Source organism: Triticum dicoccoides, chromosome 2B, assembly GCF_002162155.2.
Source record: "Triticum dicoccoides isolate Atlit2015 ecotype Zavitan chromosome 2B, WEW_v2.0, whole genome shotgun sequence".
Lineage (NCBI taxonomy): Eukaryota > Viridiplantae > Streptophyta > Magnoliopsida > Poales > Poaceae > Triticum > Triticum dicoccoides.
Window position 1 is genome coordinate 722,568,377 of NC_041383.1, and position 11,112 is coordinate 722,579,488.

The window sequence follows — 11,112 nt, forward strand, 5'->3', positions numbered from 1 at the left end:
AATTTCATCATAGTCATGAACATGAACAAAGTCCTAGACATCAACAAGGTATAACAGGATTGATATGCTAGATATATCAACAAGTGCCTGTGAAGTGAGCTGTTGCTGGGGTTGGATAGAACTCTGAAGTTAAGCGTGCTTGGGTTGGAGTAGTGTGAGGATGGGTGACCTTTCGGGAAGTTTGACCACGTAGTGCGATTTGACCTGAGATTAAGCCATAGTGACCTGAGATTAAGAAAAAAACGAAAAAATTGAAAAAAAAATTGAAAAAAAAATTCTAAAAAAAGAATTTGAAAAAAAATTGTTACTAATGGCGCACTTCTGTTCGCCATTACCCTGGGAGGACTTCTAATGGCGCACTGTGGGCAATTCTAATGGCGCACCAGTGGTGCGCCATTAGAACACCACATACTAATGGCGCACCAATGGTGCGCCATTAGAATTTAATTCTAATGGCGTCATGCTAGTGGCGCACCAGTAGTGCGCCATTAGAAGGCAAAACCGTTGCGCCACTAGCATGCCTTTTCCTAGTAGTGCGAACTAGTGCACCTATACAATTTACCATTGTATTGGGTGTGTTGGGGACACAAGAGACTCTTTCTTATTTGGTTGCAGGGTTGTTTGAGAGAGACCATCTTCATCCTACGCCTCCTACGGATTGATAAACCTTAGGTCATCCACTTGAGGGAAATTTGCTACTGTCATACAAACCTATGCACTTGCAGGCCCAACAACGTCTACAAGAAGAAGGTTGTGTAGTAGACATCACCCCCCTGTCTCATGGGCCCCTCGGGCGTCCACCGACATACTTCTTCCTCCTATATATACGCATATACCCCGAAACCATCAAGGGAGCCACCGAAGAAATATTTCCGCCACTGTAACCTTCTGTATCCACCATGGAGGGCTTCTACATCAACACCATAGCCCTTCCGATGAGTTGTGAGTAGTTTACCACAGACCTTCGGGTCCATAGTTATTAGCTAGATGGCTTCTTCTCTCTTTTTGGATCTCAATACCATGTTCTCCCCCTCTCTTGTGGAGATCTATTCGATGTAACTCTTTTTGCGGTGTGTTTGTCGAGATCCGATGAATTGTGGGTTTATGATCAAGTTTATCTATGAGAAATACTTGAATCTCCTCTGAATTCTTTTATGTGTGATTGAGTTATCTTTGCAAGTCTCTTCGAATTATCGGTTTGGTTTGGCCTACTAGATTGATCTTTCTTGCCATGGGAGAAGTGCTTAGCTTTGGGTTCAATCTTGTGGTGTCCTTTCCCAGTGACAGCAGGGGCAGCAAGGCACATATTGTATTGTTGCCATCGAGTATAAAAAGATGGGGTTTATATCATATTGCATGAGTTTATCCCTCTACATCATGTAATCTTTTTTAATGCGTTACTCCATTCTTATGAATTTAATACTCTAGATGCATGTTGGATAGCGGTCGATGTGTGGAGTAATAGTAGTAGATGCAGGCAGGAGTCGGTCTACTTGTCACGGACGTGATGCCTATATACATGATCATGCCTAGATAATCTCATAATTATTCGCTTTTCTATCAATTGCTCGACAATAATTTGTTCACCCACCGTAATACTTATGCTATCTTGAGAGAAGCCTCTAGTGAAACCTACGGCCACCGGGTCTATCATTTATCATATACTCTTTCAATCTACTTTTATATGCATCTTTACTTTTCCAATCTATATCACAAAGTACCAAAAATATATTTATCTTATCATATTATCTCTATCAGATATCACTTTCGCAAGTGGCCTGAAGGGATTGACAACCCCTTTATCGCGTTGGTTGCGAGTTCTTTGTTTGTTTGTGAGGAGCCTCCTACTGGATTGATACCTTGGTTCTCAAAAACTGAGGGAAATACTTACGCTACTGTGTTGCGTCACCCTTTCCTCTTCAAGGAAAACCAACGCAAGCTCAAGACGTAGCAAGAAGGATTTCTGGCGCCATTGTCGAGGAGGTCTTCGCTCAAGTCAAGACATACCAAGTACCCATCACAAACTCATCTCCCTCGCATTTACATTATTTTCCATTTGCCTCTCGTTTTCCTCTCCCCCACTTCACCCTTGCCATTTTATTCGTCCTCTCTTTCCCAATCTCCTCTCTTTTCCGCCTGCCTTTTTCTCCCTATCTTTCGCTTGCCCCTTTTTCTGTTTGCTTGTGTGTTGGATTACTTGTCGCCACGGCGCAAGATAATACCAAATTGTGTGATTTCTCCAATACTAATAATAATGATTTCCTTAGTACTCCGATTTCCCCTCTTAATGATGTTGAGTCTTGTGAAATCAATGCTGCTTTGCTAAATCTTGTTATGAAAGATCAATTCTCCGGCCTTCCTAGTGAAGATGTCGTTACGCATCTAAACAACTTTGTTGATTTGTGTGAGATGCAAAAGAAAAAAGATACGGATAATGATATTGTTAAATTGAAGTTATTTCCTTTTTCACTTAGAGATCGTGCTAAAGTTTGGTTTTCGTCTTTGCCTAAAAATAGTATTGATTCTTGGAACAAGTGCAAAGATGCTTTTATCTCTAAGTATTTTCCTCTCTCTAAGATCATCTCGCTTATGAATGATATTATGAATTTTAAACAACTTGATCATGAGCATGTTGCCCAATCTTGGGAAAGAATGAAGTTGATGATTCGCAATTGCCCTACTCATGGTTTGAATTTATGGATGATGATACAAAAAATTTATGCCGGATTGAATTTTGCTTCTAGAAATCTTTTACATTCGGCCACGGGAGGCACGTTTATGGAAATCACTTTAGGAGATGCTACAAAACTTCTTGATAATATTATGGCTAATTATTCTCAATGGCACACTGAACAATCTACTAGTAAAAAAGTGCATGCTATAGAAGAAATTAATGTTTTGAGTGGAAAGATGGATGAGCTTATGAGATTGTTTGCTTCTAAGAGTGCTTCTATTGATCCCAATGATATGCCTTTATCTACCTTGATTGATAATAATAATGAATCTATGGATGTAAATTTTGTTGGTAGGAATAATTTTGGTAATAATGCTTATAGAGGAAACTTTAATTCTAGACCGTTCCCTAGTAATTCCTCTAACAATTATGGAAATTCCCACGATAATTCTTATGGTAATTTTAATAATATGCCCTCTGATTTTGAAAATAGTGTGAAAGAATTTATGATCTCTCAAAAGAATTTTAATGCCTTGCTTGAAGAAAAATTGCTTAAAGTTGATGATTTGGCTAGGAATGTTGATAGGCTTTCTCTTGATGTTGATTCTTTGAAACTTAGATCTACTCCTCCTAAGAATGATATCAATGAGTCTCTTAGAGCTATGAGAAGTTCCATTGATGAGTGCAAAGAAATAACCGCTAAGAAAGATTGCTTTGTGAAAGCGAGCTCTTCTAGTTTCCATGATAATAATGATGAAGATCTTAAAGTTATTGAGGTGTCCCCTATTAGATCTTTGTTTTTCAATATTAATCTTGATAATAATGGGACTGGAAGTGAATCAACTTTGGTTAAAAAGTGTTCCGATAATTTGGAGTTTTTAGATCTTGATGCTAAATTTGGTAAAAGTGGGATTGGAGAGGTCAAGACCTTAAATAGCATTGAACCCACTATCTTGGATTTCAAGGAATTTAATTATGATAATTGTTCTTTAGAAAGTTGTATTTCCTTGTTGCAATCCGTTGTTAATTCTCCCCATGCTTATAGTCAAAATAAAGCCTTTACCAAACATATTGTTGATGCCTTGATGCAATCTTTTGATGAAAAACTTAATTTGGAAGTTTCTGTACCTAGAAAACTTAATGATGAGTGGTAATCTACTATAAAGATTAAAATTAAAGATTATGAGTGTTTTTCTTTATGTGATTTGGGTGCTAGTGTTTCCACGATTCCGAAAACTTTATGTGATATTCTAGGCTTCCATGATCTTGATGATTGCTCTTTAAATTTGCACCTTACAGATTCCACCATTAAAAAGCCAATGGGAAGGATCAATGATGTTTTCATTATTGCAAATAGAAATTTGGTGCCCGTAGATTTTATCGTTCTTGATATAGATTGCAATCTTTCTTGTCCTATTATTCTTGGTAGACTTTTCCTTAGAACGATTCGCGCGATTATTGATATGAAGGAAGGGAATATTAGATTCCAATTTCCATTAAGGAAAGGCATGGAGCACTTTCCAAGAAATAAAATTAAATTACCTTATGAATATATCATGCGATCTACTTATGAATCAAGTGCCAAAGATGGCACTAGTTACATCTATCCTTGCTTTTATGCCTAGCTTGGGGCGTTAAACAATAGCGCTAGTTGGGAGGCAACCCAATTTTATTTGTGTTCTTTGTTTTTGTTCCTATTTATTAATAAATTTTGCATCTACTTTCTATTTATATGTGTTTTCTTGTTTTATTTAGTGTTTGTGCCAAGTAGAACCTATAGGATAACCTATGATATGAGTTAATTTGATTCTGCTGGAAAACAGAAACTTTGCGCTCACGAGAAAAAATTCAATAAATCAAAGAAACGTGATTTTGCGTTGATTCTTTTTGCTGTAGATCAATAGACAAATATTTTCGGACTTCCTATTTTGGTAGGATTTTTGGAGTTCCAGAAGTAACCGGAAGTTACAGATTGCTATAGACTGTTCTGTTTTTGACAGATTCTACCTTTCGTGTGTTGTTTGCTTATTTTGATGCATCTATGGCTAGTATGTAAGGGTATGAACCATAGAGAACTTGGAATACAGTAGGTTTAACACCAACATAAATAAAGAATGAGTTCATTATAGTACCTTATGTGGTGGTTTTTCTTTCTTTCACTAACGGAGCTTATGAGATTTCCTGTTGAGTTTTGTGTTGTGAAGTTTTCAAGTTTTGGATAAAGATTTGATGGACTATGGAATAAGGAGTGGCAAAAGCCTAAGATTGGGGATGCCCAAGGCACCCCAATATATTCCAGAATAGCCAAAAGCCTAAGCTTGGGGATGCCCCGGGAAGGCATCCCCTCTTTCGTCTTCGTTCATTGGTAACTTTACTTGGAGCTATATTTTTATTTGCCACATGATATGTGTTTTGCTTGGAGCATCGTGTATGATATTAGTATTTGCTTTTTAGTTTACCACAATCATCCTTTCTGTACACACCTCTTGGGAGAAGCCTACTTGATTGAAATTTGTTAGAATACTCTATGTGCTTCACTTATATCTTTTGAGCTAGATAACTTTTGCTCTAGTGCTTCACTTATATCTTTTAGAGCATGGCGGTGGCTTAATTTTGAAGAAATTGTTGATCCCTCATGCTTCACTTATATTATTTTGAGAGTCTTTTAGAACAGCATGGTATTGTCTATGATTATAAATTTGATCCTAGAATGATGAGCATCCAAGTTGGGTATAATAAAAACTATCATAGAAAGTGAATTGGATGCTATGATCAATTTGATACTTGATAATTGTTTTGAGATATAGAGCTGGTGATATTAGATTCATGCTAGTTGGATAATTGTGAATTTAAAGAATACTTGTGTTGAAGTTCGTGATTCCCGTAGCATGCATGTATGGTGAACCGCTTCGTGATGAAGTTGGAGCACAATTTTATTTATTGATTGTCTTCCTTATGAGTGGCGGTCGGGGACGAGCAATGGTCTTTTCCTACCAATCTATCCCCCTAGGAGCATGCGTGTAGTACTTTGTTTTCAATGACTTGTAGATTTTTGCAATAAGTATATGAGTTCTTTATAAATAATGTTGAGTCCATGGATTATATGCACTCTCACCCTTCCACCATTGCTAGCCTCTCTTGTGCCGTGCAACCTTTGCCGGTGCCATACACCCACCATAATCCTCCCTCAAAACAGCCACCATACCTACCTATTATGGCATTTCCATAGCCATTCGGAGATATATTGCCATGCAACTTTCCACCATTCCATTTATTATGACACGCATCATCATTGTCAAATTGGTCTTCGGATGATCATGTAGTTGACATCGTATTTGTGGCAAGGCACCTCATAATTTTTCATACATGTCACTCTTGATTCATTGCATATCCGAGTACACCGCCGGAGGCATCTATATAGAGTCATATCTTGTTCTAAGTATCGAGTTGTAATCATGAGTTGTAGATAAATAGAAGTGTGATGATCTTCATTATTAGACATTGTCCCGGTGAGGAAAGGATGATGAAGACTATCATTCCCCCACAAGTCGGGATGAGACTTCGGACTTTATAAAAATAAAATAGGCCAAAGAATCCCATGAAAAATGAGGCCAAAGAAGCCCACCAAAAAGAAAAGAAAAAGGAAAAAAAAGAAAGAAAAAAAAGAAAAGAAAAAAAGGAAAAGAAAAAAATAATGAGAGAAAAAGAGAGAAGGGACAATGCTACTATCTATTTTTACACACTTGTGCTTCAAAATATCACCATGGTCTTCATGATAGAAAGTCTCTTATGTTGTCACTTTCATATACTAGTGGGAAATTTTCATTATAGAACTTGGCTTGTATATTCCGATGATGGGCTTCCTCAAAAATGGCCTAGGTCTTCGTGAGCAAGCAAGTTGGATGCACACCCACTTAGTTTATTTTTGTTGAGCTTTCATATATTTATAGCTCTAGCGCATCCATTGCATGGCAATCCCTACTCACTCACATTGATATCTATTAATGGGCATCTTCATAGCCCGTTGATATGCCTAGTTGATGTGAGACTATCTTCTCCTTTTTGTCTTCTCCACAACCACCCTTCTATTCCACATATAGTGCTATGTCCATGGCTCACGCTCATGTATTGCGTGAAAAATTGAAAAAGTTTGAGATTACTAAACTATGAAACAATTGCTTGGCTTGTCATCGGGGTTGTGCATGATTAAATACTTTGTGTGATGAAGATAGAGCAACAACCAGACTATATGATTTTGTAGGGATAACTTTCTTTAGCCATGTTATTTTGAGAAGACATGATTGCTTTATTAGTATGCTTGAAGTATTATTGTTTCTTATGTCAATATGAACTTTTATTTTAAATCATTTGGATCTGAACATTCATGCCACAATAAAGAGAAATACATTGAGAATTATGCTAGGTAGCGTTCCACATCAAAAATTCTGTTTTTATCATTTACCTACTCGAGGACGAGCAGGAATTAAGCTTGGGGATGCTTGATACGTCTCCAAGGTATCTATAATTTTTTATTGTTCCATGCTATTATATTACCTGTTTTGGATGTTTATGGGCTTTACTTTACACTTTTATATCATTTTTGGGACTAACCTACTAACCGGAGGCCCAGCCCATATTGTTGTTTTTGCCTATTTCAGTATATCGAAGAAAAGGAATACCAAAAGGAGTCCAAACTGAATGAAACCTTCGGGAGCGTGATTTTTGGAACGAACGTGATCCAGAGGACTTGGAGTGCAAGTCAAGAAGAAATCGAGGAAGCCACGAGGGTGGAGGGCGCCCCCCCCCCTATAGGGCGCGCCCCTCTGTCTCGTGGGCCCCTCGAGCGTCCACCGACATACTTGTTCCTCCTATATATACGCATATACCACGAAACCATCAAGGAAGCCACCGAATAAATATTTCCGCCACCGTAACCTTCTGTATCCGTGAGATCCCATCTTGGAGCCATCGCCGTTGTTCTGCCGGAGGGGGAATCCACCATGGAGGGCTTCTACATCAACACCATAGCCCTTCCGATGAGTTGTGAGTAGTTTACCACAGACCTTCGGGTCCATAGTTATTAGCTAGATGGCTTCTTCTCTCTTTTTGGATCTCAATACCATGTTCTCCCCCTCTCTTGTGGAGATCTATTCGATGTAACTCTTTTTGCAGTGTGTTTGTCGAGATCCGATGAATTGTGGGTTTATGATCAAGTTTATCTATGAGAAATATTTGAATCTCCTATGAATTCTTTTATGTGTGATTGAGTTATCTTTGCAAGTCGAATTATCGGTTTGGTTTGGCATACTAGATTGATCTTTCTTGCCATGGGTGAAGTGCTTAGCTTTGGGTTCAATCTCGTGGTGTCCTTTCCCAGTGACAGCAGGGGCAGCAAGGCACATATTGTATTGTTGCCATCGAGGATAAAAAGATGGGGTTTGTATCATATTGCATGAGTTTATCCCTCTACATCATGTCATCTTTCTTAATGTGTTACTCCGTTCTTATAAACTTAATACTCTAGATGCATGCTGGATAGCGATCGATGTGTGGAGTAATAGTAGTAGATGCAGGCAGGAGTCGGTCTACTTGTCACGGACGTGATGCCTATATACATGATCATGCCTAGATAATCTCATAATTATTCGCTTTTCTATCAATTGCTCGACAGTAATTTGTTCACCCACCGTAATACCTATGCTATCTTGAGAGAAGCCTCTAGTGAAACCTATGGCCCCCGGGTCTATCTTTTATCATATACGCTTTCAATCTACTTTTATTTGTATCTTTACTTTTCCAATCTATATCACAAAATACCAAAAATATATTTATCTTATCATATTATCTCTATCAGATCTCACTTTCGCAAGTGGTCGTGAAGGGATTGATAACCCCTTTATCGCGTTGGTTGCGAGTTCTTTGTTTGTTTGTGTAGGTTCGTGGGACTTGTGAGGAGCCTCCTACTGGATTGACACCTTGGTTCTCAAAAACTGAGGGAAATACTTACGCTACTGTGCTGCATCACCCTTTCCTCTTTAAGGAAAACCAACGCAAGCTCAAGACGTAGCACTCATCTTGGATGGACCGAAACGTTACGAAGGGAAACAGAGAGATTACAATCCCATCTCGGTGAGACTGAGATCCCTATCGGTGAGACCTAAAAGACTAGGGTTTGTGGCAGTGGCTATGACATCTGAACTCGGTGGCGCCGGATAGAAAGAATTGGTGGGGCTGAGTTTTACTTTTGGTTTGGGTCATATGTGGATGTGAGAAAGTAGTTGAGGGCTTTGGAGCATATCACTAAGCATTTTGAGCAAGAACCTCATTAAGCAACACCTCATCCCTCCTTGATAGTATTGGCTTTTCCTATAGACTCAATGTGATCTTGGATCACTAAAATGGAAAATGTAGAGTCTTGTGCTTTGAGCTTGAGCCAATCCTTTTGTCCTTAGTATTTTGAGGGATCCACTTTTCTCATCCATGCCATGCCAATCATTGAGCTTTCCTGAAATATTTATCTTGAAATAGAATTAGCTCAATGAGCTATATGTTGTTAGGAATTACCAAAACCACCCAGGGATAGTTGCACTTTCAATCTCCCCCTTTTTGGTAATTGATGACAACATATAGATCAAAGCTTCTACAAATGATAATAAGACTGAAAGACATTGTCGCTTTGAGAAGTATGTGAAAAGTAAGAGCTCCCCCTAAATTTGTGCATTATTTAAGATTTGCTTTGGACTGCAAATGCATAATGAGTTAGGATCATGGGTTACTCTTCCATGTCACATACATCTTGGTGGAGCACTCAAAATGATAATAATCAAACACATGCACTCATCACCAAGCAAAGTGAATGATCATATGAGAATATAAGAGATAATATCATCCAACAAGCATTAATGTAGCATAGCATATGATCAAACACATGATCATCCAAGTATCTCGCAAAAGGCATAATGTATCAAGCAAACAAGCAAACACGAAGTTCAACCACCAAAAACAAGAGAGAACAAAAGCAACACTCTCTCTCGGAGCCTATGATCTATACATTTCTCCCCCTTTGGCAACAAGTTACCAAAAAGTTCACACAAAAAATGCATAGTGCTAGACGACTCTCAGGCTTGGTCTTCAGGCGGTGGTGTAGAGATGACTCCAAGGACGAAAGCATCAGTCGATGTAACTGGATTTGGTGGAGTGGCTACTGGAGTTGGTGGCACTGAAGCTGTAGCTGGTGCAGATGATGTAGCTCTGGTGTCTGGAACAGGGACTGCAGCAGATCTCTGTCCTCTGGGCACTCTATCAAATGCATTTGTAGTAGACTTGCCCTTCTTCTCCTCCACTTCCTCCTGAAGTTGCTCAACAACTGACTGGATCTCAGTGACCTTCACATCAAGATCATAGAATTTTTGCTCTATGATTCTCTCCAAGGTCTCCTGGTTTTGAGTCGGGGTGGCCAAGCCCTCCTCAATCCTCAAGGCGGAGGCAATCAAGTAGCCAAGATGATCTTGATTGCTCTTCAGGAACACTTGAGATGCCTCTTCAGCAGTTGGCATCCTAGCAGCTTTCTCAGCCATTGCTTTCTCTTTCTTCTCTTGTGCTTGCACAGATGATGGTTCATTTTCCTCCATCACAATGGTGTTGTCCTCAAAATCAGGGTAGATGGGCAAGTGCTCTTTGTCCAAAAGATATGTGTCGTTGCCCATCTTGGAGTTTATGAGCTCCTGAATGTGTGGGGCATATCCACAAGATCTTTTCTGATCAGCAGCAGTCCTTTTGATTGTTTCCACAATCAGACTCGTGACTTTGAATTTCTGAGGCACATCAAATATATGCAGCAAGTAGATTGCATGGCCTCTGATCATCTTGTGATCTCCTGACTTGGGCAATAGAGTGTGCCTTAAGATTGAGTTGATAGTAGGCAATCCTGACAATAGGTAATGTACAAATCCAAACTTATGTGTCTCTAGAGCAGCATCTGGGATCTCTCTGTACATGCTAGCCATGGAGTTGTGGTCTTTCCTCTTCTTGGCATAGACATCCAAGTCATCCCCATTCTCCTTTGGAGCATTTATCAATTCAGACCATTCCTCAACTGTGGATTGGTACCTTGTACCCTCAGACATCCAAACAATCTTTCCATCTGGGTAGAAATGAGCTGTGAAGTAAAACTGCATGATGAGCTCATCATTCCACTTGGTGAGCTTCTGGCCAACAAAGTCATCTACTCCACAAGCATTGAAACTGTCATACACTCCTGGATAATGATCTTCATTCTTCCTGATGTACTCCCAGTCAACCCATCTCATGTCACATACTATGGGCTTCTTGTCAAGCAAAACTGTCTCGTAGAAATCCTATTGTTCCTTAGTGTGGAACCTGTAGTCCACTGCAGTTCTTCTTCTGACAGCATAGGGATCAGTCTGTCTCCACAGTCT